This window comes from Cynocephalus volans, chromosome 4 (genome assembly GCF_027409185.1).
Source record: "Cynocephalus volans isolate mCynVol1 chromosome 4, mCynVol1.pri, whole genome shotgun sequence".
NCBI classification, from domain to species: Eukaryota; Metazoa; Chordata; class Mammalia; order Dermoptera; family Cynocephalidae; genus Cynocephalus; species Cynocephalus volans.
The window spans coordinates 64,508,149-64,513,292 of NC_084463.1; the positions used below are offsets into that span (position 1 = coordinate 64,508,149).

Below are 5,144 nucleotides of genomic sequence, written 5' to 3' on the forward strand. Positions count from 1 at the left end.
GCTGGGGGTTCTGATAATATCACCCACGAGAGAACTGGCCTATCAGACCTTTGAGGTTCTCAGAAAAGTGGGAAAGAATCATGACTTTTTAAAAAAAAAAAAAAGAATCATGACTTTTCAGCTGGTCTCATCATTGGTGGCAAGGTTTGTCTTTTTGTCCTTTTCCTTCTTTCTTTCCTTCTACCATGTTGAAGCATTGTGGCACTTGACAGGCGAGAGGTGGAGACTTCATCGAAACAGACTGACCTCCTAGGCAGGTCCTCATAGGTAGTGATGCTTTGGTGTGGTCACTGTCATCTAGGGTCTGGTCCCGAAAGTCTGTTTTTGTCAGGGTATCTGAATTGATGAAGCTCTCAGAGATAGATTTACTCTAATCAGCCTATAAATCTACTTATTTATATATATTGGGAAAGATGACATTTCAGTATGTGGACTAGTACCTTTAATAAAATATCTGTCTAGGAGGTTGAATAATTCACAACATTGCTATGTCAGCAGTAGAAGAAAGGAACGTAGATTGTTTTGAGGAGTGTTTATTTTAGGTCATGGTTAAAACTTGCTGTCCAATTTTTGTTCTACTTTATAGTACATTTGGAATGCCTGTATCTGCTAGAATCTCCTCTAGACTGAAGGTAAGTTCTTAACTTCTTGAATTTCTATGCAAACATACACAAAAGAGGAAAGAATAGCATCCAGACCCTCATGTACTCATGTACCTGTCACCCAGCTTAACAATTAACAACATTCTGTGGTTCTTGTCTCAAGGAGAGAGAACCTCTAAAATGTAGAGAGCTTGGCTCTTTTTTTTTTTTTTCAGTCCACAAAGTGTGGTGAGTAGCGTTGGAGAGCTTGTTGAGTGTTCCTGGGTACTGATTTAAAGAATGGGGGTAATTCTGGGTTTTAAGTCAATTCTGGTGGCCTTAATAGGAAATCAAGACTTACAAATGGAGCATTCATTTAATATATACGGGGGGGTACTTCAAAAAGTTCATGGAAAAATAGAATTAAAAGATAATACAAATCGTTCTATGAAAATTTTGAAGATCCCTGGTGTGTGTGTAATTTTTTTTGTTGTTTTTTGCCTCAAATCTGGGTATGACTAAGAATCTAGAAGACCCCTGTATTAGTCAGGGTTCTCCAGAGAGACAGAATCAATAGGATATGTTATAATTATGAGAGGGATTTATTCGGGGGATAAGCTCACATGGCTATGAAGAAAAGTCCCACGATAGGCTGTCTATAAACCGGATGCCAGTAGTGTGGCTCAGTCCAAGTCCAAAGGCCTCAAAACCAGGGAAGCTGATGGTGTCCTTGGTGTAAGTTCTGGAACCCCAAAACTGAAGAGTCTCAAGTCTGATGTCCAGGAGAGACAGGAGAGAAGAGTGTATCCCAGCTCCAGCAGATCCAGAGAGCGAGCGGTTCACCTCTTTCTTCTGTCTCTTTTGTTCTTTCCGGACCCCCAGAAGATCGGATGGTTCCCATCCATACTGAGGGTGGGTCTTTCACACCCAGGCCACTCAGACTCTCATACTAATCTCTGCTGGAAACACCCCCATGGACACACCTGAAAAGATTGCTTTACCAGGTTTCTCAGCATTCCTTCATCTAACCAAGTCGCCATCTATAATTAACCTTCACAACCTCTGAGCTCTTTAGGTCTTCACTCAGGAATTTGATTTAGCCCCCAAATTTGGATGCACTGCAGAAATAGAAGAGAGAAGTTATGTTTTTTTCCTGAATATGTAAACTGCTATGATAAAATGCCACATGCAGATGGCTTTTTGTAGTTTTGGTATACAGGCTGCCCAGTGATGTGTCTGTGTAATCATAAGAAAGAACTGTTTTCAGGATCTGAAACATGAAGCTGAGAGGATCAACAATGTAAATATACTTGTTTGCACACCGGGTCGGCTTCTTCAACACATGGATGAAACGATATGTTTTCATGCTACTAATCTCCAAATGTAGGTGAGTCTAACAAATTTCTAATGGAAAATAACTCAGACTGAGGAGAGGGCCATCACATTTTAATGATATAAATGTTATATTAGATAACTATTATGATTAAAAACATTCTGAGGAATAACTTTTAAGTTTTTTGGCATGTGGGCTCCAAACCTAGAGAATACAATTAGCCCTTTTTTTCTTTTTCTTTTTCTTTCTTTTTTTTTTTTAAATATGTACTCTTATATGTGAAATTAGGTACTTCAATATTAGACATTGCCGAGAATTTTTTAAATCTGTCACAGCCACTTCTGATCACTGAAACGTCAAATTGGCATTTTTTAAAATGAACTTTTTCTGTTTTGCTTGGTGATACTACCTAATGTGTATTCTTTTAATCAACTTTTTATTTTTGAATACTTGTAGATTTGTGGAAAAGTTACAATGATGGTAAGAGTTCCTTTGTTCCCTTCACCCAGTTTTCCCTGATGTTAACATCTTGCTTAACTATGGCATCTTTATCAAAACTAAGATTAATATTGGTATGTTATGTAAATGCCAGGCTTTATTCAGATTTCACCAGTTTTTCCACTGATGTCCTTTTTATTTTTTTAGGGTCCAATCCAGGATACTACATTGCATTTAGCCTGATATATATTTTAAATATTATAGTTCAACTTGCATTTTCTTTTTTAGTTCTTGATGAAGCAGATAGAATCTTGGATATGGGCTTTGCTGATACCATGAATGCTATTATTGAAAATCCTCCCAAGAGACATCAGACTTTACTTTTCTCAGCAACACAAACCAAATCTGTAAAGGACCTTGCACGCTTGAGTTTGAAAAACGCTGAGTATGTCTGGGTTCATGAGAAAGCAAAATATAGGTATGTACTCTTTGATTCAATCAAAAAATCAATGTTCTTTTTTAGTTTAAGAATTTGATATTTTAAATTTATGTTTTCTAGGAAATAAAACGTTTTATATTATTAGATGTGCTAAGCATAGTAAATATATCAGTTAAAATTACTCAAATTTTGGATATATCTTTAATGTGAGTATGCTCTAAAGCAGCATTTCCCAAAATGTGGTTTGGGAACATTATTTTTTCTATAAGATGTTAACAGGTATTTTACCATTTGCCAGCTCTTCTCTCCTCCCACCACTCCCCCAGGTAAATGAGAGAGGTGATGAATTCCTGGATAGATAAATAGCAAATGTTGAGTCAAAGTGAAACAGTTTTTTTTACGTCAAGATTTCTCAGAACCTTTAATGTTTTCATGGATGTTGTGACTCCTCAAAGCAGTGGGAGGTAGATACAGCTTGCTACATTTACCAAAATTATTTGGGTACGTAATCATTCTTTGGCAGTATTACGCAAGACCAATGTGTTATGGAGAACATTTTATCAAATGCATTAAGAGTTAGCAAAATATCTTTGTTTAAAATTGTTTTAGCATCTGTTATTTTGTCTTGGTTTCACTAAAAACTGGAAGTAAAATATGTGTGTTTATGTGACAGTAAAAAGTGTGTGTGTTAGTGGTATGCAAATGGTTGAGGGAAACTGTATTTCGATATGACAATTGGAAGTATGTGTATATTGGGTATGAATCATTATAGATTATGGACATACTTGACTTCCAGAAGAAATGTTTTCCAGTGAATATAAGTTGGATTCTGTGTTGAAGACATTAATATGGATTCAATTGTACCATTATTTGTATCTTAAAACTTTCATTTCTTCTTGCTATGAAATGTTAGTATAACAAGAAATAGATTTGGAAAGTGAATTTGGTTATCCTGTTGGAAAGTCCCTAAGTACAGAAAATATAGATATTCAGGCCCACCTTGACCTTCTTCATCAGATGTCTAGGATTAAAAAAGAGCCTAAAAGAGGCCAGACTATATGCTTCCAGGTGATCCTAACAGATAAACTTTGGAGAATCTGAGTACTGGTAGCTTTTGCTATCAAAAACTTGGCAGTGGAACAGGAAGAGATATTTGAGGTATAGTTTCTTTCTTGGCTTACTATTTAGTTGACATTGGTCTTTTAAATTTGTGTTGAGATAACTATTGAAATTTGTTACAATTAACGTGATAATGTAAAGTCTACTATCTAAGTCTTTTGATTTTTCTCCTTTGTTCTTTTTGCTGTTTGCCTCGTGCTTATTTTCAAAATTCATTAGACACAAATTTTTCAATTATGAATTTCTAAAGCCTTCTATAATTTAAGTTAATTGTGCACAGTATCCCTATCCCTAATTTCTGTAGTTGATAGAGTTGGTTATTATCTGTAGGTTATAAAATTTTTAGAGAAAAACTGAATGTGAAGACTTTGATTATATTTCGCAAATGATCGTTGAAATGCAGTTCCATCACTTGTGAAAATGTGGCTTTCAGGAAAAAGGTTTAGAAGGCAGATATGCAGCCACATAATTTACAAAACTACAGGGTGTATGATAGTGACTGCAGTGCTCTGTAGATCCATATTCATTGGAAGCCCTATAAAAAAGCATATGCTGTTGGGAATTTTGTCTGATGTAATTATTGACTTTTCCCCTTTAACAGTTAATACGTCATGACAAGTTATAATCAAGAATATCTTAAGGCATTATAGAATATCTACTCTCATATTATGAAGGAACTGGAAATTAAATTTAAAAAATTCACATCTTCTTGAAGTTGTATGTCACACTATACTTAGAAAAAGTGTAAGTTTTGTCTTTATATTGCTATATGTAGACAAATAGTGCTTCTAATGTTTTTATTTTTAAGAGAAAATAGTTGCCTTTGGGCCATAGTGACTTCCTGTTTTCCAGTGACTATAAGTTGAATTCTGTGATACATTATAAAAAATTTCAAATTTGAGATACATATTTTGAGTTTATATTATTTGAGATACATACAAATTTAGTATTAAATTTTCTGTTAACTTGAAACATTAATCATTATAAAATGTTCCTTTTTATCTTTACTAATACTTTTTGCCCTTAAAGTCTAGTTTGATTGCTGTTAGTCTGCCGATAGCAGCTTTCTTTTGGTTAGTGTTTGCATGGTGAATCTTTCCCATCCTTTTTCTTTCTATGTTGTGTACACCCTTAACAGTTTTAGATTTGTCTTTGTAAGTAGCATATTGATTTTTATCTTGTATGATAATTGCTTTTTAACCCGGGTGTTTTCTTCTTGCATTTTTGTGCTTCC

The 5,144-nt window shown here is 34.8% G+C and overlaps 1 long non-coding RNA gene across 1 annotated transcript; it reads left to right on the top strand.

Moving 5' to 3' along the window:
- Positions 1 to 584: 584 nt before the first annotated feature.
- Positions 585 to 4,554, top strand: LOC134375255 (uncharacterized). The gene is made up of 4 exons (XR_010023387.1): positions 585 to 632; positions 1,849 to 1,968; positions 2,641 to 2,830; positions 4,512 to 4,554. It is a non-coding gene; the product is annotated as an uncharacterized LOC134375255 (long non-coding RNA).
- The last annotated feature ends 590 nt before the right edge of the window (positions 4,555 to 5,144 follow it).